We start from the raw sequence: 25575 nt of genomic DNA, 5'->3' as shown, positions 1-25575 counted from the left end.
GATCCAGCTACCCTGCAGCCTGATGTGAGGCTGTTCAGTGCAAGATCAACAGAGTTCAAACTTATTTAAGAAGCTGCCTTGTGAACATGCAAAAAGAAACAGCAGCAGGCTGCTGGGTTCATCCTTACAACATCTGCAGCTCAGCTTTAAGAAGGCAAAGGGAAAACAGTTCTGCTGAAAGGGTCAGAGATGTTTCAAGCAGTTCTTCACTTCCAATCTCATTTGCAACATGTGCTGTTTAGGTCATCTCTAATGCTGGAGCTCTTCTTCCCCTCCAGCCAGAATCTGTTTTTCGTAGGAATAGCAAGAAGATTCCCAGCCACTGTGAGCCCATGCCAAGGCTTCAAACAAATCTGTTAGAAGGTTCCTGGTCTGGTAGCGATGAGTCCAAGACAGAGAGAATAAAATCATGATAAGAAAACCTTTTTTTGCAGAAATACTGTCTTGCAGTTATGTGGTGATTTATCTTACGGATACGTTGGGCTCTAGATGTGTGTTCATCTCCAATTTGTCTGCAGGAATCCACATGCGTTTCAATAGGAAAGATAGCAGAGCTTGGTCCAGGATGTTGCCAAAGCTTTCATTCTCAGGCTTGGCATGGATTGCCAGCAGCATCTCTGAGGGCAGCTGGAAGACATTCTGCCATTCCTGGGCACGAGGAGGGAACACCTTATTGCTCCAATGCAGCTAGGTATTAAATCAATTTAAGCATTTCCACAACAGCTTCCCCATGACATCGCCTCCCCACTGGTGAGTCAAGAGGAAGAGCACACGGAGCACGTGGGAACAGGGCCACAACCACAGCGTTTGATTCATTCTGCTGATGGGTTTTTGCACAAAAGGTCTCCCACGCGAAGGAAAGTGACAAGCTGGGATTACTGCCTTGGTTCCTGGTGGAGCAGTCAGCAGCATTTCATGCAGGTATAGGGAAGAAATTGAAAGGGCACCACGAGAGCTCCTCATCACTCACGGTCCCCAGCCTGTGCCATCCTGAGGTGATGCTGGGAACAGGCAGCAGTGGTGCCTACTGTGCATAAAGAGCATAGGGCTGACCCTTATGCACAGTTCTGGCTGGGTGTTAAATCCTACTCACCCTTTCTTTCTTCTCCATCGCTACCTACAACAGTGGAAAACCCATAGGGTTATACAGAGACATGTGGAATACGTAGGGTTAAAAGCAGCCCCAGCTCCATCAAGAGCGATTGCAAAATCCTTCTTGGCTCAAGGAAGCAATTTTCCCACCACCATCACCCATTCTTTCTTCCCAGAAAGGTACAGGACATGACGGGAAGTTACAGACAGAGCTGGGCAAAGCATGCAGCTGCTTTATTATGAATACGTGCTGGTATTTCTGCAGCAAACCCAGTCCCGTGGCCTGTGCAGTTCAGCTTTGTTTTTGCAAATACTCCTGGGAGCTAATTTATAAAGCAGGTGTGCTCACCGAAACATGACTGGTGCTGGTCCCGTTAGCTGGGAAATGCAAGGTGGGAATGGGAAACTGTTGAGAAAAAGCACAGGCATCAAGTCCCAGCAAAGCTGTTCTTCTTTGCAACAGAGCCAAGGCTTTACCTCTGGACTTGCTTCTAGCTCTCCCCTGATGCTCTCCAGTTATCCTATTTTTGCTAAGGGCTGCAGGCTGCCCCACTAACGTGATGGCAAGAAGAAATGGCAGTGAACACAGCGAATCCTTCCAGCAGAGAAACAGACCCAAATCCTAACGCTGCTGCAACCTGGGAGGCTGCTTGTGCAAAACATTGCAGGGCAGAGGTGTTTGCAGAATCATTCTGAATAATTTCGGTAATTAAGAAATTAGAGCAATTATGGTCTTTCCTGAGAGAACTCCAAAATAAACACATACATCAGTGTGAGCTTGGAGAGAGCAGGTTATTCCTTACTGTGATCATCTCAACAGCAGGAGTTGGACTCGATGATCCTATGGGTCCCTTCCATCTCTGGGTGTTCTATGATTCTATCAGCTTCTGCCAGGCTGTATCTCTGCTGTTCATTGGGAAAAACAGGGTAAGCTGTGGTGGGGAGATCCCACCAGACAGGAACAAGGGCATAGGAGGACAGCCCTGGGCAGCTAATGCATTTATTCAGGATGAATAAGCCCCTTGTAGTAAGCAGAGCTCCCTAATCTCCCTCTCTCATGGTGTAACTACTCCAGTAGCATCAGCTCTTTACTGTACCCAGTGATTTTTCCTACCAATTACCCACCGGTTCCAGTCCATCTCCCTCTGAAATAACAGACAGGTCATTAACATCCAATTCCACTTGGATGATAAGGGTATTTGTTGCTGAGATGATCACCGAAGCCACAGTGATGAACGGGCTCAGAGGGAATTTAGGGCATTATTTCCCAGTGCTCGCTGCCGGTTATCTCCTTTACTCTGTCTGAATCCCATACACCAACTCCTCAATTGCTTTTCAGTGCTATTTCAGGGGTTATTTCTGTACAGGGATGTGTATCCAGGTTCTGCTTTCCCTTACCACTCTTCTTGCTCAAGAGACAAGGCAACAACAATTAGCCCCATGGAGGGGATGATGCTTTGGATTGGGTTTGTTGTACTTGGCACCCTGTCAGCAGACAGCTCTGTGATGAGGAAGGTGCTCGTTTACAGGACTTTAATCATTCCTGGAGAGCAGCTCAATGCAATAAAAGGAGCTCCTTCACTTTTGAAGCTGGTGAGGTGATGCAGCTTTAAGATAGGCTCCCCACTGCTGCTCAGCTCCAAAATTGAGGTTGCTTGGCTTCCCCTCCTTGATGTGAGCTCGGCGGTGTTATCAGAAGCTGTTTAATAGCAGAGACAGATCAAAGAGAAAGATTCCCAGCTGCAGCCCAATAAATTCTGAGCACAGCTGCTGCTGCAGAAGGTTATCACCTGAAGAACTTGGGCAACCCATGGCACAGGGCTGACTTGCAACAGTTCCAGCCACCAGGTGCAGGAAGATGTGCAGCCACTCTCTTTTACCCAGCCGGTCCAGCAGCAAGCAACACAGAGCAAAGGAAATCACCAAACCGCTGTTTCTGGTGAAGAAAAGGGAGAATGTGATCACCTTTAGCAGCTTGACCATGCCTGAAAACCTACCAGACAGCTCCAAACACTCCTCAAAGACCTCTCTCCAAGCCAAGTCTGTCAGTGCCCTCTGATAGATCACTCTGCAGAGTGCAGTGATGCACAGAGCAGCCCCTGCTTTGGAGCAGCAGCTTCAGCAAACCAGACCACCCGATAGCAGCACGCTTGCATGCCATGCAGCAATGGAAGAAACCTCAAATGTAGCTGAGGACACGGGCCCTCAATTTTTGCAGAACTGTGGTCTTAAGTTCTGGATCTCTGTGTCCCAGCAAGGAAGGGCAGGGGCACTTCCCAGTGATTATGACCAGCTGGAAGGTTGAATCCCAGCTGATTTTCTCATTCCCAGCAATACAATCAGGGCTAACATGATTCCTTTCATTACAACCTGTGTGGATTTTCTCTCTTGGGACAGAGAAGACGATTCCCCAATGAGAAGTGCTCCCCAAGTGCTGCCCACTCCCCTCACTCTGACCTGGCCTGTCAGCCTGCAGCTCCTGAGCATTTAGGCTAAAAGCACAAGCTGGTATTTACAGAATTGCTCCAAAATTCTCCTATTCCACAGCAGGAAGGAACAAGGGCTATGCATGATGCTTATTTTTAGCTATATTTTGGCTTTCTTTTTTCCCTATGTTTTAGCTGATTTTTGCCTCTGCAGCAGCACCATCCAGCCACCTTGACCACTCCATCTCTTTGCTCTCATGCTTTTCCCCTATAAAGGGAGCAGATCTTGATCTGCTATAGCTCTGTTCCACTCCACATAAAAGGCAGAGGGAGGAGAGCTGCCCTGGGGTCAGCCAGCCCTCCCTAAGCAGTGGGATGCTGATGGTGAGAGATCATCACTCTGATTGAGCAGGGCCTTATCTATCATCTCTCACAGCAGAAGTCCAAGGTGTTCAGCATTAAGAGCCCCACTTGAGTTCATATGGAGATGCAGCCTATGCTATATTTAAGATTGACCAGAGGGTGAACGTTAGATCTCCTCTCAACCTTCCCCCTCTTTCTGAAGACAATCACATTTGGGGATCTGAAGTCTGGATCTAATATATAGCACAGTATTAATAGTTGTTGGAAGGAGTTGCTACAAGCTATTACCGAGGCAAAGTAAAAGAAATCAGATGTTTATGTACAATTAGGCTATTGTGCAGATCAGTGGCCAGGAGAAAGCAAGGACAGTAAAAAGGAAAAGTGCCTTTTAGTATTTTGGGATGGCGTCAAGATGGACAGATAGGGAGAGGAAGGCATGAGGGAAGCTCAGATTTCCCTGCCATCCCTCTTTGCAGAGCTGTGCAGGAAAGGAATGTGCCCCATTCTGCAAGGGGGCACATTCTGTTGTTCCCCAAGCACAATGGTATAGACAGAAGAGCAGCAGTGTGTGCCACCAGGGCCATAGTGACAGCAGTGCTTGGAGTAGCATGGCCAACAGACCCAATCCATGCTGAATTCAGTCCACCTTGATGGCATTACCTCCACCCTGACCTCAGGGCAGCAACACCCCTCCAGCCAAATTTCACTCCCAAACACACACATCAGAACCATGCTCTGGTCACAGCCTCTCTCCAGACCCTCTAGCAGAGGGCTCCCCAGGCAGCTGTGGTGCTCCTCCATGCATGATGCAATGCCTCAGGGCACCCCAGTACCTTTTGGGGACAGCAGGACCTAAGTGTCACCCAGCAGATGTGGGGACACTTTGTCCCACCCAAAGCTCAGCCCTCACAGCAGCCTGCATGCAAAAATCTCTGCCAGCATCACAGGAAAGTTCCCATCCCAGCCATCCACACAGCCCATGGGAGGATGAAGGCAGCAAAAGGGGCAAGGCGGGGGGGGGAGAAGAGATAAACAATTTCCTACACATGCATGGCTCGAGCCCATCTTACAAGAAACACATGGTCCCTGACACAGTATTTAGCCCTACTGTAACGTGGTCCATTTGGAGGCTGGTGGCTGTGTGGAGAGCTGTAGTAAAACATTCTTTACTGGTAACACAGAGAGAGAGAGAGAGAAAAAAAAAACCCACCCTTAGTAATAATAATTGTGGTTAACTCCTTAAAGGCTGGAAGAAAGGATGGCACAGTGCTTCTCCTGGAGCAGGAATGTAATCCAGCACCAAGCAAAGCAACCAGCACCGTTCAGAAGCATTGCTCCCAATGGGCACTGACCCCTTGGCTCTGACCCCATTAGACCCAGAGGAGAGGAGCCAGCATCTTTTGGGCCTGGATTTGTTCTCTGAGCAGATGAACAGCTGAAGGAACAGCCCTGGGAAGGATCGCTATGTTAAGCCAAATAAAAAGCCAAATAAAAATAAAAATAAAAAAAAGTTTTATTCAACTTTTCTGCTCGTTAGCTCAGGAACTTACAGTTGGAGCTGTCACTGGGCTCCTCCTGCCAACATAGTGCGGGGCTTCGAGCAGTTACATCATTTGGCTCTTCAGAGCAGCTAAGTGGAAACACATTTGCTCGTGCTCCTTCTCACTTCTCCCAGGTCTCACGGAGCATCAGGAGGCTCTCAGCGCACCCAGCACCAACCTGGGACCATCCCAAACTACCCAACAACGTGCCCAGCCCCACAGCCAGCCCTGCCCTGCATCAAACAGTGACAGTCTGGGTCTTTAGCAGCACGTTGGCTCATTCCATTAGCAAATAATCCTTTCTGCCTCCTTATGCTTCCCCTTGGATTTCTCCTAGACCCATGCACGTCCTTCCCCACCCTGCAGAGCCCCACAGCCAGCACTCCTGACCCTTCCCACTCCTTTGTTTTCTGCTCTGTTTTTCCCAGGCAGAAATTCTTTTTGCCTTCAGTTTATCCAAAAATCAGCTGCCTTGCTCCTCCCCAGGAAGGGCTGCAATTAGCATCAGCAAGGAAATAGCTGTATCCAACATTGTCCACTACTCTGGCCCTTGTTACTGAGACCAGGAGGAGGAAGAAAGGAATCGGTGGCCATAAAGAACTGCTCCAGTTCCCTACTTAAACAAACCTAATTTTTTCTGCAACATAACCAAAGAAGTTCAGAGAGTTTTGTTTTTAATCCCCCCGTTCAAAGCAAAGGGTTCTCATTTACAATGAACACCGGTGCATCTTTTACCTTACAGCCTCAGGGCAGAAAGCAGCGTGTATCCCAGCCCTCAAGGTACCTCTGGTGGGTTATCAGCAGTGCAGCAACACATCCTTCCATGACTGGTAGATAAATGTAGTGATGGCTGTATCCCAAACAGTGAGATGTGAATGGTGCCTGGAATCCAAGGAGAAAAACTGCTGCTGGTGGCAAAGGCACACCTGTTGAATTTGAAGAAGACCATGAATGGTTACAGCAGAGATCACCACGTTTCTGAGCTCCCAAGTTTGGGTCAGGTCCCTAAATAGGCAAGGCAGGCCAACAAATAATGCCCATCAAGACCTGCTTGTTACCCAGCTATGCTCCATCTGCCCAGCAGAGGCTGAGTGTTAGCACCTGGGAGGGGTGAGCACAGCTTCAGTGACCATCTGCAGCCCATGACAACAAGGCAATGCAACCACACCAAATGCTTTATCCTATATTTATTATCAGGTCAGTCAAAACTACAGTGTCTATTCATGCTTTTTTCTTATGAAAAATACATATTTTATTTTATTTTTTTGCCAAAGAATTGGAAACAGTGCTAACATCAGCTCAATCCTCTTACAACCAAGGGCAAATAAGATACTGCAGGAAAAATATATATAACAACGATGCAGCTGAAACATTTCTGGCCACGAAGGGATTGTGCAGTGTTCACGTTATCTACAATGGTTCCATTTGCTCCTCTATTAACCAGAGAACAAGGGTGGCTGGCAGCCAGCCGTGCCTACATGGACTCTGTGCCTTGGTGTCCCTGGTGCTTTCCCTTAGGCATGAGGATAAGAAACTGTAGTAAGTTGGAAGCTCTTAGACAGGAGACGTGTCCAAGCAAAATGCCCCGACGCAGCTGGACTCGATGATGTTGGTGGTCTTTTCCAACCTTAAGGATTCTGTGAACACAAGTGATCATCCTTCCCGCGTCTGCTTCAGGATGTGACACCAACACCAGACTTTCCCCTGCGCTGAGGAATCGGTTGCAGATTTTAAGTAAATCTGTGGTCTTCATTCATTCATTCTCTATGCTGACGTTTAGTTATGAGAAAGCAATTTCTTCACAGAATGCCCAGAGCTGCAGCGTGGCTCTGTCTGGAGGATGTGGTGCAGGAATGGCTGTGATGACTCACAGTGCTGGGATGCCCATGGGGGATGGAGGAGCCCAGTGCAAGGTTTGGCACATGGCAGCAGGGCACATCATCCTCAGCACCAAGAAAGCAGCCACTTGGGTCTCCTCCTCCTTCCTTCCTGAGCTCCCACATAGGCTCATGGGCCTTCACTACATTGCTTCCAATGGTGGTCTGAAGGGTGGTTTTGTAGAAGGAGAAGGAAAAAGCAGAGAATTCAGTGAGCTGAAGCTTTGGTTCTGCTGCAGGCGCTCTGCCTTCTCTTTCCTTCCAAGTAGAGCTCTCTGGAGATTTGAAATATCCATATTATTGATGCCCCTCTTTTTTAATTCAGCAAGAAAAAATTATTTTTAGATACATTTTTCCTCCAACCATCTCTCCATCCATACAGGACTGAAACCCTTTGGGTGCCAGGCAGGGTGAGTGCTGCTCTTACTGAACACATTGGCTCTTGTTCGCAAACGTCCTTGGCTGGAGTTATCTCCCCACTTGGGAATGACCACAGCATGGGCTGATGGCATGGGAAGGCACAGCCAAATTGTTACCCTGCTCACCCAGAATATCCCCACTCAGCACCCCCAAAGTGAACCAGCTCTATGTGGTGTCCTCCAAGGGCAGCACGGTTCCCCAGCTCAGCCCCATGAGATGTGGAGGTCTCTGTGCCGTTCCCAGATGCATTTGTTTAGTGTCTGGCTGTGACTGCTTATCAGCACTGAGTCAGCCGCGTGGGTGAGCCCTTCTCATTCCTCCTGGTGCCCCTGCACCTCCTCAGGATCATTCCTGCAGTGAGGAGGGCTCTGCTCAGCCAGCTGTGCTTCATCCATGCCTCATCCACCAGGCATTTGGAGCAGGGTTCCCAAAAGGTGGTGAGCCTTGCACAAGAAGGTCCTCACCACAAAGCATCCCACGCAGATGCCCAACCCTAGCAGTGATGTGAGGATAGGACCTAGAAGATGTGCATTTCTACTCTGAGCTGGGTGCACAGATGTGTGTCCCCAGCCCATCACCAGCACAAGGAGCACCAGGAATTACAGTCACTTACCCCTACCCATGTGCAGCTTTGGCCCCTCGGAGACAACCACCCCACAGGCTTAAATGAATGCAAAACTGATACAGTGAAGGAATGCAATCCCTGTGCCCCATCCCAGGCTCTGCACCCCTAAAGTGAGCAGCAGTGGGGAAGGCATAACACTGCAGGACCACTGCAATGTGCTGAGCCTGGGCTCTGCCCCTGACAAGCCTGCAGACAAGCCGAGAGATGGGAATTGCTGCTATTAGTAACCGTGGCTATTAGTAGCTCTTGCCAAGGGTGGGCCAAGCATTGCCCCAGCACATGGGTGCCCAGAAGGGCCCTTAGCATCACTCCTCAAGGTGCAGGCTGCAGGGTACCAGGCTGAGCTGGGGAAAATGCAAGCATTAGCACCATCTAGTGATGTTGGATGTGGGTTTGGTGCTTTGGGTGTCCTATCCAGGGGAAAGAATGCCAGAGACCGGGAAACTGGGGGATCCCAACCAAGGTAGAGACTGCAGGGACGGTGCTTAGTGAGCTCACCACATCACTCCACTCAGCTCTCACTCTTCTGCATGACAGGAACCCCGGGTTTCATTGGAAAAGTTGAAAAATAAGAGCTAAAATTGTGGTAGTCCCTTAGAAACATGAAAATCCAGGTGAAGGGTGAGGGACGGACACTGAATTTTAGAGATGGGATGCCAAAGGACAATTCTACTTCGTAAAAGTTTGCAAGGTGTCAGTGGTGAATGCAGCCTGTGCCATACTAAAGCCAACATGGTTACAAGCCAGGTGATCGCCCAGAATAACTTAGAATAAGAGCAAGTATTTGGGAGAGGGTTTTCATCCTCACTCTTTAGGGTTTAGGTTGATCTATGGTTATTATAGATCAGGATGAGACTTTCTAAGGGAGGGGTCCCCTTCTCAAGCCCCTGCCAATAGCTCCTCACTTTCTCTGTTTCATGGAATACACAGTATGTTCCTGGGCTGACAACCAGTTCCCCCATGTCCAGAGGCCCACTGGCCCTTTCCTAGGTGAGCTAAGCAAGAACAAATGTCCTTTTAAACAACAACAGAGTGCAGACAGCTGGATTCGAATACACGGCTCTGGTGTAGGCTCCCTTTCAAATGAGTCATAAAAGTTCCTTGGCAGCTGCCTCTGTGTATCTAATTGGGATCAGGTTAGGGGCAATGTGAATAGCTGAGGATGGAAAATATGTGTCAAATTTACTCCTCTGTCCCACCACTGATCCGAAGGCTTGGGAACGCTCCTGCTGGAGCCCTGCACTGAACACCAGCTCTGCTTTGAGCAGCTCAGGGTACTGGGACATGTTCTTCCCGCCCCATGCTGGAGGCTGTCCCTCTGCATCCTACATTTAACCCCAGGCAGAAGCATTACTGTGCCACGTTGGCCAGGCACGGAGGCAGCCCTGGTGCTAGGGAAGCAGCTGAGGACAGCACAAGGGAGGCAGCTCCGGGAGCCCCAGGCGCTCAGCGTGACTCACATTACCCAGGCCACAACAGAGGCGTGAGGACGGAGTCTTTTCTATCTCCTTTTTGTCTGGGATCAGCAGCTCTGGTGAGCAATCCCTCCCCCTCTCGGCAGGCAGAAGGGAGCAGCATCCTCCCATCCTCGTTCAGAGCTATGCTGCTTAACAGAGACTTGGCAGAGCTCTGGCTTGTGCAGAGCATGGCCATTCCCCTAAAGCAGCCCTCTGGTGCAAACCCATTAGAGTCTCTGCCTCTTAGATCAGACTGACACTGAGTGATGTGCTCTGCCATTTGCCTGCTCAGTGATATCATCGCAATGGAAATGGGATGTGAGCATCTTGAGCACAGAACCACTTGGGTCAATGGGAGGCAAACCCAACTAAAAACACTCAGAGTTGTCTCTGGCTTGAAACCAAGCAGCAGGACTGGGAAGAAGAACCCTGTTTCTGGGTCCAGCCTACATATGGTGCCCAGCACTGTGCTCTGCAGCTGGCTGAGAGCACAGCTCCTCTCCTCCTCAATGTCTGGGCATCTCAATACTCTCCCCACACCCCCGCCCCAAGGACCAACAGCAAAGAGAGGAAAGACCAACACAAAGCTCTTGGAAAGAGATTCCCAGGAAGTGGAGACACTAAATAGCTTCTGAAATCCCAGCAGAAATGGAGCTCTTGGCAGAGACCAGAGCCATGCTTTTTAATACGTCTATATTTGGTTGAAAGAAAAGCCCTCTTGAGAGCCTCTGCTCTCAAGGCAGAAAGCGGCACCATGCTTTGAACAGAGCCTGAAGGAAAGCAGGGCAGTTCAACAGAACCCTCCTCAGAGGCTGCATATTCCCTCCTGCATGTCCTACCCAACCCCATAGCACAGCAGCCATCCAACCCTGACCTTCATGTGCCACAAAAAGGCAATTCCAGAGCCACCAAGCTCCAGTGGTGACTTAACATCACCACCAGTGGGACAGACACCCTACAGGCCCGTGGCCAAAGGAAAGAGCCAATCACTCTTACAACCACCAAATAATTATAGGGCTTGAGCAGATGTTCAGCATTTGTTTGGAGAGAGAATGAGAATAACCATTTAGAATAAAGAGGACTGAAACAAACACGGGGAGGAGTTGTAGTCCTCTTGTTTTAGGACTGGAACCACAAAGGAATAGGAATTTCTCAGAGGCAATGGGAGGTCACTGCTGTGTTGGGCAATGTGGATCACTGGACTCATCTCTGATCAGCTCATCATTTGTATTCATTGTAAACTCCTGAAGTTTCACAGTAGAAACAGCTTCAGGTTGACATGCAAAAGGAGAACTATTGGTTCTGGGTGGGTAAGGAGCACCGAGCACTGATTCATCCCCCTGGGTCAGCACCAGCTCTCCAATGCTCTTCAGGAGCTATTTAGAAATCATGGAAGTCAAGAAATCTTTGAAGTTATTTCAGGATGTAACCCAATGATGTTTAATCAGAAGCAGATGCCAATGGAGGTCCACGTGAGGGGAGGCATATGGGCCTTAAATTATAGGGATTTTTGTTCTTGTTATGATATGTTAACATCCAGGACTTAAAAGATACTTCAGCCACGCACTTGGGTGTGTCAGGGGGTGGCTTGCACCAGTGACAGGCAATGACTAGACATTCCAGAGCAGTTTAAAACCAGATGACAACAGGGCTGCGTGTGATTTATTTAGGCTCCACGTTCCTGCAAAGCCTGCTGTCCTGGGCAGACCCCATGGATGGATGACAGACAACAAGCAGTGGTCTCCTCTGTCCCCTGGTCCCTTTTGGCTCATCTCCACACCTGCAGAACTGAGTCACATATTCCTAAAACCACTGCCCTGAACTTCCCATTGAATGCAGGGGGCAGGAGGAGATCCCTATTATTTTTCCTACCCATAGCAACCAGAAGGTAAGAACCCTGCTAGTGCCGTATAGCCGCATACCTCAGCCTATGGAGCCACTAGAGGGCATGAGCTCTATATTTTTCCCCATTCAGAGAAACCCAAGGCGATTTCTGGCTAACGTTCTACTTTCCCGTGCCCAAGTGTAACTGTGGGAATATTACCCCATGGATCCTAGCACTGTAAGAAGATGGGTTGGCTAATAACAGCAAGCCTGGCTTTCTTCTCGTTCCTGTCATTGGGCTTTTTTAGTCCCCTCCATGAGCTGAAACATTAAAAACCCAACATGCTGCTTCCAACAGCTCCTAGGCCCACCCATCCTTGCCTCCAAAGAAGCTTAAGTCCCTCCAGCAATACAAGCATTGAAATGGAAGCAAGGAAACACAGCAACAGAAGCCAAAGCATATAACAGTAGGGCTGCTGGATTGGTTTGGAGAAGAGGAAGGTGCTATTGAAAATGTTACAGCTGCTACATCCATTCAGATTTGAAAAGACAACATTTGCTCTACAAGAGGTTGTAAAGCAGAACCTTGGAAAAAAAAGATAAAGGAAAAAAGAGGATGGAGGGGGGAATGCAATCTGAGGGCTCTCATTCTATTCCACAGACCACAGAGAGGGGATGGAAATATTGTCAGACCTGTCCTTAAGCTAATTAAGGACTGATGAATGAGCAACATGGACACCAGCCCATGAGAGAGGTGAGTGATTTCCCCCTTCATTTCCATTCTGCAAGTTAATATTCATGAAAAGACCAACAAAGAGAAGTGACATCATCTCTTATCTGAAGGCTAGCTAGGAAACAAAATAACCCATGAGATTGCTCCATAGCGAATGGTCCAAAAGACACTCAGCCCTGCATGACCACAGGACCGATATCTATGCCGTCAATTGAACACTGAGATCTATCTACTGCAGCTTCTTGGAAAGGCAGGGAAAAGGAAAAACCTCAGGGTGCTCCATTACCACCTCTTCCCCTCTATCACAAATGGCCCAGCCAGACCATGGACTCAGCAACCCTTATTGGTCCCTTCCCATTTGGGATATTCCATGATTCTATCATCAGAACTACCCTAGAACTGCTCAGATCTCATTAAAACGGAGCAAATCTCTTCAGCCACAAGAAATCCAACCGCCAACACAGCACACACGCCTGAGTGCATCTGCAGGTGTCCGGGAGAAGAACAGCATTGAATCCTCCCCATGAGAGCCATGCAGTCACGGGGGAGGGCTGGGAACTCTGCCTCTCTTCCTTGGGGGATTTGATGTACTTCCAAGCCATGGGGAAGCTGCCAGGTTCCTCCAGCTCAAGGGGAAACAACAACACCACGCGTTAATCAGATGAATTTCAGATTCCTGCTGTCAGCACGTGGCTGCGGGACATTCACTTCCCGAGCTGACATCTGCCATCATGCAAAGATGCGTGGATGCCAGTCGGAGATACCTGCTGCAAGCATCCCACATCAGGCACACTGAGAGAGGAGGAAAAAATCACCCTCAGCTCTGCAGAGAGGAAACATCTTCTGATCCAGGGGCAGATATAGTCCATAGGGTGTCCTTTCCCTCTGCCACCATCCATCCTTTAGACTGAACCTATACTGAGCTGAGTGGCACAGAACACCCCGACATCCCTATGCTGTGGGACATTGGGACCTTTGGAGCCTTCTGCACTCTTCAGAGCTTCTTTTCCTCCTTAATATGATGTACTCTGAAGGCCAGATAATAAGGCTATTAATTCTTTGGCTCGTGCTGTGGACTATTTAATGAAACATGACAAGAAAACAGTGTTTCTTTCCTGGGAGTAATTATTGCTTGACTTTAAGTCTTTACCTGCAGCAATAGCTGCAAGGAGAATAGTCCCATTAAAGGCAGGTGGGAACTCTAAATCCTTAGAAATGAGGACAGTTTTTTAACCTGAAAGACATCATAAATGACCATAGCCAAGCCACTTAATTTATATCTCATTTTGGAACACTTAATGGGGTTTTTTCTCATTGCAGAACCAGGCAATCGGTGACTCTAATAGTCGGCGTTTTTCCACACCGTGCCTCTTCCCACACCTAGAGCCAGCCTGAGTGAGCAAACCATCCCTCATCACAGGGCTGCTCCTGAGGGCTGATCTGTTTTCTAAGCCATCCTTTGAAAGCCAAAGACCTGCCAGGCTTTTTGCCTATGACAGAGGCAACCGCAGAAGTGATGAGAAGCAATTTTGCCCTATCCCTGTCCAGGCCCCCAGTCTTCCTCCTGACACTGCTGCCTTCCTCCCTTGGCCAGGCTCTAGCCCAGAAATCCCATCTCGAACCTGAAAAACCCTTTTCCAAATCGAAGTGCAATCAGAGCCGCTTTGTAGCTGTGACAAGTTTCCCTTTCCAAGAATCAGTGCGTTCCAACAGCAGTATTTCAGGCTGAGGGACTTTGCCAGGTCGGAGCTATCACCCCTTTCCCCTCCCCCTCCAAATAACAGCATTCAACACATGCTCAAGTCCCAGGGAGAGGCTTGATTCACAGCAACCCCACATGGAAGCACCATCCAGACAGGACTATCCCTGGAGGAGAACAGAGCCCTGACCCCAAGGCTGCATCAGATGAATTCTTTGTCTCTACTTTCCCTCTTCATACCTCGTTTTTCCACCCTGGAGGTAATGACAGCTTCTGGAGGACACTGAGAGGGCACCCCTCAGCATCACCATCATGTTACTGTGTTTGCCCTTTGGGGGAACAGTGAGGGACAGGTAAATGCAGCTGAGTTAGTGCCCTACTGCAGGATGCAATGTAGTTCATGAGAATCACCCGAATGGATGGGCAGCCACAATACAGGGGCAGCAGCAGGAGCTCTCCTTTCCAGAGCCACCCACAGTAAACAGGGCACAGTATACAGCACTCAGGATCCACCCATTTTTAGTGCCTTGTTCTGGAAACCTGGGATCTGGAACCAATCCTCCCTCAATGAACAATTCCCAGATCCTCTGGCTCATCCCTTCCCTGTAATTGCAGACCCGGTTGGAAAATCCTCATCAAACATAACGAGGCTAGATGGGTTTGCTGCATAGGGTTATGAGAGCTTCTCCCTAGGGTTCCTTATGGTAGGGTTGCTCCTGATTGCTAGGCTACATGGTGTTGCTGTTGGCAAGAAGCAGAGCCGTGGTCCACATGTGCGCTGGGGGTGACTCATGAGAGCTGGCCTGAGCAGCTCCTGCTGCCTCTGCAGAGCCTCGAGAAGAACATTCCCTTCTGCTGAGGCACAGCCCAGATCCACAGGCAGCAGAGAGCCTTGCGTGGCCCCACTTGGGGATCCCAGCACTCACTGGAGGGCAGCCCCATCAGGACAACCCTGTGCATCAAGCACTGGAGACACCAACATTGAGACTACCCTTTCCTCATCCAAACCTCTGCGCTCTGCTGCAAGTTCTCATCACAGCCCCAATTCAAAGGAACGACCAGAACAAAAACTGAGCACCCTCAAGCCAGCTGCTCTTTGCTCACACAGCCCAAATGCATTGGTTTGCCACTTGCCCTGATTATTTTCACGTTGCTGCTTTTGGCAACCAGAGCGATGCTCCTTACTGAGCCCAGAAGCACCATCCCACAGCTCCCATCTCTGTTGCATTAGCCATCTTTTGCTGCAGAAATCGTAGAGATTGGGATGCAATCACAGCTACCCACAGCTACTCATGCTTGCTAATAGAAGCACACCTGAAGCCCAGACCTCCACAGCTCACCTCCCTGCTTTGCTGCAGCACCAGGCAGCCCACGGAGACACCGAGCGGCTAAAAACCTGCACTACACACAAAGCAACACACACATAAAACCTGGGAACTCCGTGCAATCCTTCTGCACCTCACAGCCTCCAGTGTCCCACTCGAAGTGTGTGGCCCAGGCTCACTCCAGCCCCTCTCGCCCCCCGTCAGTGAGCAGCTGCATTGCACGGGGCAGATGATGATTTGAAACTGGATGCACTAAGACGTGCCACATCATTTGTCCTGACCTTGTGAAGCAGCCTGGAAACAGCACACAGCAGCGGGACTTGCTTGAATTGCAACGGGAGTGCAAAGATATCTTCACCTCTCGTCCCATGGGCTGTCCCTCAAGGAGTCCCTGCACGTCTCCAATGAGCCCTCATGTGCCTGTTGGATCCCTGGAGAGTAATAAAAGCAGGATTTCAGCTCGCATGGGTTTAATAAAAAGAGAAAGGAAAAACAATTCCTCAAAAGTCATCCTTCAGCAGCAGCTGTTTCTGCATGAGAAGCCCCAGATGGTCCTGGGTTCACAGGGTGTTGCAGTGTGAGCAAAGCCCCTGAGGATGGCTGAAGGATGGTTGGCAGGGGGTATTTTGGGATGCATTTTCCACGGGGTCCTGCCCCATATCCATATGCATGGCTCTTCCCAGTCTGTGCTCTACAGCCCAGAAGGTACTCAGGCATGGAGAGGGGCTACACAGAGCTGGGCTGGAATTCTCTCTGCCTATCTTGCAGTTCAGATCTCTGCCCATACAGTGTTCAGGACACAACACACACAGTACACTGCATGCATTCAGGACACGATGTTGGCACAGCTGTCAGTCCTTCTCTAAATCCTCCTTGCCAAATTTGGCAGAGCCCCAGAGCCCCGAGGGGAAGAATTTTGAATAACTTCTATGAAAACACACAGATGGATGAAGCAGGAAAGCTCTTCTATCTATCCCATCCCACAGAGCCAGCCTGCAGGGTGAGCACAAGCCTATAAGCCACCAGCAATAGCCCATCGCCGTGCTCTGAGACCTGAGTTGGTATCCAGGTGCAGCAATGCAGCCCCAACCTGCCATCTAGTGTTTCCCTCCCGGCTCTGGCTGCATACCCCTGCAGCATCACCAAAGCACCCATAACTCAGCCAGCTACTGAGTGACTCCCAGTACAAAATGAAGATGCAGACCCTATAAGCAAACCAGCAGCAGCACCCCCCTCCTAGCTCCTATAGGGATGATCCATGCCCTCTCCTCAGCTCCCAGTGCCGCTCAGCATCCCACAGCACTGCAGGATCAGATACACACACCAGGCTGGGACCAGGCACCCCATGCTAGGAGGTGAGCCCCGCTTCCCTTCACTGTGCACAAAGCACATGCTCAGCTCTGTCCTATGCTTGTCCCCACTCCTGGCAGCCCCAACAGCCATCAGAGTCCCCAGCTGACCCCAGCCCAGCATCTGGAAGTGCTCAAAGCCACTCCTGCAAATGTTTCAGCAGCGGGACCCACACCGCCATGCTCCTGCTTAGTCAGCCAGCAGGCAGGGTGAGCAGACAGTGGGGTCAGAGCAGAGGCTAAGGTCAGAAAAGGGCTTCTGAAAGCCATGATGAGTTCCTGCCTTTACCTTTTCTCACCCCCTCTCTTTCCACATTTACTCCCCTCCCTTCTCCCTGTCCCCCCACAGCAGTGCCCATCTTCATTAGCAACAGGATCCTGACCATCACAGCTGCCCACCCCACACTCCTCACAGCCCTTCACCACTGCCTGCACCCCCAAGACAGAAACCCTGATGTGATGTACATGTCACAGGGACACCTCTGAGGGACATTCCCTGCCACAGTCACAGCTGCCATCCATTCCAGGAGCTCTGCCAGCTCCTCACCCTGCTTTGTGCCAGAAAACCAACAACTGTAGGCACCTTTCTCTCCTATGGAAGATCTGAGTTTTGTTCCTGGGAACACATAGAACTCGCTGCTTCTATCTTGCAAGGGCAAACCAGTTGCCTCCACTATGCAAGGTGTTGATCTGATGCCTCTACTACACTCCAAATCCCTGCAAAAGCCTTTAGCACAGCCACAGTACCAGCATTTTAGCTGGCTGCCAGGGGATAATTCGGGCTCTTAAGTCACTCTGACTGCTTACAACACTGACACTGCCTGCCCCATCCATTACACGCTTTGTTCCTAGGAATCTCAGACCCAAATTGCTTATGGTTACAGAACAGTCCAGATGCAGCTTGTGCATAGCGTTGTTGGGCAAGTGCCATACTGAAAGGAAACAGAGCAGCTAGCTTTGCCTCTTGCTTAAAACTGTTTAGAAATATCAGCTATTTTGAAAATGGAAAGATTAAAGTAGTCCAAACAAAAAGGCCAAGCCTAAGCACTGCAGACTGTGCAGGAATGATGTCATGTAAATAGGGAAGGGAAGGCCACAGTCCTTTGCAGATGGAGCTGCTGAAGAAAATAATCAGGGTTGGGTTATTCTGCTCCTTGAGGATTTTATGGGAAGGGACCCAGCATCCCCAGTCATGGCCCACAATGGGCTGCAGCCACTCCATCCCATGCCCCACAGGCAGAGGATTGTGCTGGGTTTGGATAGCCTGGGTCAGAAGGGACTGAACCAGCTTCCATTTGTTACCTCCCCTCTCAAAACGTAAGAGTTTGACATCAGGTGGTAAATTATCCCCGGACCCTTTAGAATAACAGATTACCCATGCTTCTAAGCCACAGTGGTTTATTTGTTTTGTAAACCAGGGCCTCTCCTGCTGCTCCAGCACACATTCCCTTTCCAAGCTGAAACCCAAGCCCCCCACACCAAACAGAAGTGCTATTCATCCCCTGCCCCATCAATCCAGCCTGAGTAGAGACTCCGCTGCTCTGCCAGCACTGCTCATACAATGCAGCCCCAGAGCACCCAGCCCTGTGCAGGTATTGGGCAGCCCTGGGGCACACCAAGTGGATGGGTGTCAGGCACTCACAGGTGAGGTTAGCAGTGGTCCTTTGGATGTAGACAGCAGGATACCTCACTCTCCCTCAAGAAGTGGATGGAAGGTCACAAGGGAGGAATAGAAGCTTTATATGAGATGGAAATCAACACCAAATAGAAAGCAGCCTGATGAGATGTATTCCCTTCCTGAAACACCGATAAGGAAGGCAAGCAGGCTGCAGAGCACAGCATAAATGGAGATAGGGAGGATATCCCTGACCATGAAGCAGTGCCCAGGGTGGGAGCTTGGTTCTGCTGCCCCAAGACCTGCTTTCCCTATCTCCTATTGTTTCCCCTCTACTACATCACCTGCATTCACTACCAGCTCAAAGAACGTGAATATCACACAAAAATGATGAGCTTATTTGCCTGTCATCTCCAACTCACTCACCAACTTCCATCACCCCCCATTAAGATCTCCTCCATGGGGTGAGCTGATTGATGTAATACTTCTGCCCCTTCCCACCCATTGCATCAGAGCTCTGTGCTGCGCAGCACCACGACGTGGCAGCTCCTTTCTGTGCAGTTAACTCTGAGCCCAGCTGGGCTGCACACTATCCCAAATGCATTCCAGATGGCTGCAGAGCAGAGCGCAGCAGAAACCAGCTCTGCAAGGCTGTTGTAGCAACACCTCCTGATAACTCTATGGGCAAATAACCACCTTTATTAATAGAAAATAAATACTGTTCAGCTTCCTTCTTACTTTCTGGTGCACGCAGCCCATGCAGGTGCACCCCAACCAGCACACATCCTCTTGCCCTGAATGCCATAGCACACTATCATGGTCTGCTGGCCACAGCTGGGTTTACAATCTGACAGGAGAAAGAGAGGAAGAAAGGTGCTCATACCCACGGAGCTAAGCAGAACCTGCACCATTTAGAAGTGCAATGATTGCACTGAATGCAAAGCAATGTGAAGAGCTCATTCAGTTCCTGCAGTTCATCAGCCAAGCATCCGAGCCATTTCTAACCCCATCATCTCCTTGGAGGTTTTGTGCTATGCAGCATTATCACGCAGTCAAAAAATAGAAACCTCAGCTAAGCTCCATGCAACAACAGCAAGGAATGGGCTTAAAGCAAACGGCCCATCTCACTCTGTCAAACCCCACAAGAAATCTGCTGCCCACACCAAACAAATACAAATAGCCCACAGAACAGATGGGAGCAGCTGTCTGGGAAAATCGGTACTAATTGCTTCTTTGCTCAGAACTCACAGCCCACATTGTGCAGCCTGAACAGCCATAGAAGCACAAGAGCTGAGAGCCCTGAGAACAGAGACCCAACCTCTCCAGCAGCACTTTGTGCTGGAGCAGCATCACAGATACCACCGGGGTCTTTTTGGAGCTCAGGAAAGAGAGATATTACAACCTCCTGCAAACAGCACCGAGATGACAGCACATACTTGAGGCCCTAACAGCAAGCTTAAGCTGCCAAAAAACCTCCTTCGTAACCTCCCTGCAGAGGTATAAAGTGCTGAGCAAACCTGGAAGAAAGAAGATGGGGGTTCTTCATGTCCCAGACTGATTTATGCTGCACAAACAGCATTGCACGCCGTCGCTGATGAATTCATGCTGAGTTACTCATGCTGCCTTCCCAACACAGCACAGAGTGGAAAGGAGTGAGGGGATCTTTCTGTTTGACAGCTCGTTTCCTTTGGTCAATGCATGGAGGGGGTTTTTAGTTCATGATTTCACATCTAGGCGCCATTCCCAGCCACCAAAGGGATGGTGGAAGTTACAGGCTTTGATAGAGACTGCAACACTTCTGACTCTGCCCCAGCCAGCATGCAGGATGTGCTTTAGGACAGGGAGCAATTTAACAGCAGTAATCTGAGTGCTGAAGTCCTTTTCATATGAGGAATTCAGGGCTTTTTTGCACTTTCTGAGAGCCAGATTTCCTATGCTGAAGGGCACCAGCAGCAGCCATGGGTGCTCTGTGGGATCTGCAGCCCCACAAGGGAGGAAGAGCTGCAGTGGGTGCAGGAGGAAGCAGCAGAGCAGCAGTGGCACCAACAGGAGCACGCTGTGAGGTGCCCTGGCTTTCACCCCACCTGCCTAATATCCATTCATGATTTAATACAAGTCTTGGCTTCACACCGGGAGGTTGGAGCCGTAACATGAGCTGCAATAGCACAGGGTAATAGTCTGTGCAAAGAATAGCAGTGAAGGAATGATATTTTCACCCTCTTGCCATTAGGAAAGCTGCAGTGAGCACTGGGGGGGTGGTTATCATTGCAGAGGTGTGCAACATTTGCAGGTACACCAGGGACAATTTGTCACCAGGCTCTGCTTGTCTCACCATGTGGGGTGACCTGGCAGAACTGCACTTAACACCCAGACTGGTGTGACTTGTGCTCTGGGGCCACTGGGACAGGAGTTTCCCATGCACAAAGGGGGCTGTCAGCACTCAGGTTTGCATTTTCACTCCTGTCTGCCCCCAAGGATTCAGAAGAAGCCAGCAAAGCCATTCAGGATGCTGTGAGCGGGGCATGTCGGCTGTTTATAGCATATCACCAAAAGGCCAAAGCTGACTCTCTCCAAACAATATCAGGAGAAGCTATTTACTGCCACGGCTGAAAATCCTACAAGCCTTGCAGCCATCAGCCCACAGACAGCTTGAAAAGGTCAGGCTGATAGAAACACACGTACTCAGAAGGGCTGAGATGTACCCTGGCTGAGATACAACACATGCATGTGGGCACTGAGCATGGATTGCTGGTGCTCAGCTCAACAGGAGCTGCATGCAGAAGGTGACACCCAGCACTTGCATATCCCACTTCTTCTCTGCACCTGCAGTGCCCCAGTACATGCCTTTGCTTAAATCCAGTACAGCTGTTACTGTGCCCATGCTTGCAATCCTGATGGATTTGCTTTCCAGGAACATTTGTTTTGTTGTTTCCAGCATGAAAGGAAACTAAATTTTGGCACTGATAACCTCCAAAAGCAGCAAAAATCCCATTCCTTAACAACAAGCCTGCTGGAGACAGTGACAGATTTGCATTGGCTTGAGTGAGCTGTAACAGGGGCCTGGCTGTCTCCTGTAGTTACAGCACACTGCAAGGCATGGGGGAAGCACATCCAAGCAGGATGGTTGGGTCTGGGCTGCCTTGGTGTGCTGCATCTGCTTCAACACAGCCCAAAAGCAGCGCCAGAGGAGAGCTGGGCTCTGTAACAGTTCATGCCCCATTTCAAACAATTGGGCTTGAGAAGGAAGATGATGTTTTACAAAAGCTCTGCAGAACTCACAAGCTTAGTGAGTGAGTTTGTAACACTGCTTGGCCTCAGGCAAAGCAAAAGTAAAACCATGGCTTTGGCATCCTTGGAAAAGTCATTGCTCTCTCCAAGTATCCTTTGCTGCTTCTCCTTCCCCCAGGGTTCACCGACCCCATGAGAAGGCAGGAAAACCTTGCTCAAAGTCAGACAGAACAGAGATCTGGGGCTGGAGCCAGGGAGCAGCAGCAGTGACCCTGAGGCTCCCTCCCATCCTTGAGTTTTATGAGCTCCTGGATTTATCACCAATTCCCTCTTGCACAGCCCAACTCCTGCCAGGATCACTCCGTTTCAAACAGCAAGGGGGAAAGAAACTTGACAAGACAATGGAGCAACGCCACGAAAACCCCAAGAGGGCCAAACCTCAGCAGCACCTTCCTGCCTATCAGCCAGGCATGGAGGAGCAAATGAAGGATGGATAGGGAGACACAGGGAGACACAGCCCTGAGTTTCCACCTGGGCTCCCCTTTGGTTTTTCTTTAGCTGTTTTTGTGGGCTTTTTCTCCCCTATTTCTCCTGATAAAACCCACATTTTCTACATTGGATACTTTCCTCCGTGCTATCTCATTTATTAACTCAGGCTCTGTGCCTTCAGTGTTGTGGAGCTGAGAAATTCCAACCGAGCATCAGTTTCCTGAGCTTCAGTAGCCAAAAGATTAGGAAATCATTCTCTTTTTTCCCCCAGCCAAACTCCTGGAGCATTTCCTGTGCTCAGCACCCATTTCTCCCAGCACATCACCCCAGGATGGCTCTCGTGCACCTCTTTTGGCACTGGCTTCCCCCTTTATCTGCTCACCCAATTACTTCCAATGGGAGCTGCAGTATTTTTTACTCCCAAGCCTATTTGATGACAGTTTAACCCCTGGCCAGCTGAAGGCCCAGCAGCTTCCTGCTTTTTTCCAATGGAAAGCCCATTAATTCTGACTGCAATATCCTGATCCGTTCAGAACAGCTCTGTCCCATTGCTGGACCCAAGGCTCCGCTTAAACCAACATCCCCAAGCAGCACCAGACAGGCACAGAGAACTGGAAGCTGGCCTGGAAACAGCAATTCTCATGGTAAATAACAGCAAGAAGTGTTTGCTTTGGGCTCCTGCAGGCACAGAAGGCACTTCCCCCTTCCTAAGGGATCAGCAAGGCACATCCAAAGCCTAGGAAAGCAATAAAGATAAAGCCCATCTGGTTGCTGCCCTTCTTCTGATTCATAACACTAAATAAAGTGCCAGAAATGGATCCTTTTCTCTCTCTCTCTCTTTTTTACTTGTGAGCAGCCAGTAGGGCCTTCATATTTTCCCACTGACATCATCCAACATGGTTTGAATCTACAGCGACTGGTAAAGCCTCAAAGGTATAATTGCAGTTGTCTTAGGAAAGTGAAATCGTATGGTGTTCCCAAGATCCCTTTCCCCCCCCCCCTCCCCTCTGCTTTTTGCCTTCTCTTTTCCCCTCCTTTTAATGTTTCTCACTCAGCTTCCAGATGTTTCCTGGAGGGGGAAAAAAAAAAAGCAAGATGCAAAGCAAGGCTGCAGAGGGAAAGGCCACGTGGCAGTGAGAGCTCCTTGACTTGGAGCAGCCCTGCTGCTGGACCACGCTCTCCATCCATCCCAGTCCCTCCATACCAGAACACCAACTCCCTATAGCTTTCACTGTCTGAATCCATATAGCTTCACAGGAGCCCCCCCCCCCCTCCCCCTCAGTGTACTAGTGGCATCTAAGCCCCCACTGACCCTCTCTTGTGTTGGAGGGTGTAAGTTTCTGACTGCCCTGCTAGTGACACAGCAGAGCCCATCTGGCCCTGCAAACAGCCTCACTGTGAGCAGAAGTTGCTCACAGGCGAGCACAGCCCAGGCATGGTTTCAATTAGGGCTGTAATTCCCTGTGTTGGATGGGAGGCTGAGCTGGATGGGAGGAGGGTAACGCAACCTCAAGAGGAGGTGCCTGAAATGCTGCCTGCTCTCTGCTGAGCTTCCCCAAAGGGAGAGGAGAAAGGGGGGGGGGATGTCACACCCTGTTGGATATGCCTCTTCCTCTCCATGAGCAGCACACAGGGCATAACAGGGCTGGGAAAGCAACCCCAGGGACAGACAGACCAGGATGACACCACTTGACCAGAGGACACAGATCTCAGGGAATGGTTCAAATAGAGTTTACCCGAAACAAATCAAGCACTTCCTAGAGACTGGAGAGCCCTCTGAACCAATAGCATGGGAGGGGCAGGAAGAGATGCAGCCAGCCAAGAATTGCTGTGAGTCTGGGTCAAGCTCGTTCCCTGAATCAACTTAAAGGCCTTGAAATTAAGTCTCATTCAGTGCCTTCAGAGCCTCAGACTCCTCATAACCTGAGGGTGGTTTCCAGCCTGTGTTCAGAGTGCAAATACAGCTCAACCAAACCCATCCCAGATGCCCTGCCCTCAATGGAGGGGAAGGAGGAAGCATAGCTGAGCCCCCAGGTCTATCTCTGAGTTGTTTCAGGGATGACAGTGAATGCAATGCGTGCATCTCCCTGCTCCAAACAGGTGATGGATAGGTTGAACGATTGCTCAGTTGCATAAAAGTCAAGTCAGACAGCACAAAGGGAGAACTCAGCACATAGCAGCTGACCATTGGGTCTGACTGGGGGCCAGTTGTGCCCACACAACTCCACAACAGCTCAGAGCATGGAAAAAGGAAAGAAAAGAAGGCAAAAAGAGCCCCCCCAAGTGATGGGCACGGAGGGAGAGAGCACAGGACCAAGCCCGGAGCGTTGCCGGGGCGACACGCAGCCAATGAGAGAGCGCGGTGCAGGATGAGCGGTGCTATGGCGCCACCTGGTGGACATCGAGGGGCACAGCACCGTCGGAGCGCAGCCCCGGGATGGCCCCAATCATGAAGAGGGGGATGAGAGGGAAGCGGAGCCCGAACACCTCAACTCACCCATGGGCTGAGAGCACTCCGAGCAACTCCACGCAGTCGGCTTGCAAAGCAAAGCTTCACTGTAGAGCAACTCTATTTCTTTGCCACACAGTGCTGGAGCACAGAACAAGAATCAAAAAGAGCCCAGCTTCCCCCTCAGGCTTAACTAACAACTGAGAACGGAGCTTATAAACCCTCCAGCTGAGCAACTTGTTAACAAGCCGCAGGTTTCATCCCTTCCTCCCCCAAACTGCTCTGAGACGAGTGCAAGCTCTAACTTGTTCACACCCGGAATCAAAGCAGATTGATGACAGCTGGGCTGTCACTGTGCTGCCAGCTTCCTGAGCAACCTGCCTATAGCTCTCAGCCTGCTTCCTAATTATTTATCCCTCTTCAGCTCATGCAAATCATGTGAACTCACTATTAACAGGGAGGTTCCCCTCCCATCAGGCACCAAGCTCGTGCTCTGGGTTTTCCTTTCAGGTTGACCTTTTTCCCATGGGAAAATGAAATATGCTGTTTATTCGGAGCTATCAGGAGTAGAAATAGCCCTGCACACACACATAGACTTCTAGAATTAAAGAGAACCAAAGGTCTTTGGGGGGGGGGGAGAGGTTAAAATGTTACAGCAGCGCTGGGGGGAGCAAGAGAGTCACAGAGAGAGAACCGAGGTGAGCAGCAGCTGATAGAAAACTCAGCACCCAGAGCCAAGCGGGGCTGTCGTATTTCCCATGCCGAGATGGCCCAGCTCTGCCGTAGCCCCCTTTTCTGTGCTCACAGTTCGTGCAGCCCCGTGTGCTCCAAACACATCACGGTTTCTGCTCCCATAAGGGTCAAAGAGCTCCTCTCTTGCTCCCCCAGCCCCTTATCTCAGCTCTGTGCCCCGGCTCCTCCATCAAACCCTGCACTCAGCTGTGCTCAGTGCTGAGGGTTTATAGGATGGATCCCTGGATAAAGACGATCTGTGGGTGAAGATGCCGAGACAGCGACAGCAGAACGAGACCTCAGCTTTTGGTTGAGCTCCTCAAGGACCCGG

General features: G+C 50.1%; 1 long non-coding RNA gene across 1 annotated transcript; it reads right to left on the bottom strand.

Annotated features, from left to right (window-relative positions):
• Positions 1 to 1171: 1171 nt before the first annotated feature.
• Positions 1172 to 24687, bottom strand: LOC140260412 (uncharacterized). Its single transcript, XR_011905543.1, has 4 exons — positions 24561 to 24687; positions 15664 to 15813; positions 6158 to 6348; positions 1172 to 3028 (listed from the first exon to the last, which is right to left on the bottom strand). It is a non-coding gene; the product is annotated as an uncharacterized lncRNA (long non-coding RNA).
• Between the last annotated feature and the right edge of the window lie 888 nt (positions 24688 to 25575).

Source organism: Excalfactoria chinensis, chromosome 18, assembly GCF_039878825.1.
Source record: "Excalfactoria chinensis isolate bCotChi1 chromosome 18, bCotChi1.hap2, whole genome shotgun sequence".
NCBI lineage: Eukaryota > Metazoa > Chordata > Aves > Galliformes > Phasianidae > Excalfactoria > Excalfactoria chinensis.
The sequence above is the reverse complement of the archived record's forward strand: the minus strand, read 5'-3'. Positions and strand labels throughout refer to the sequence as shown.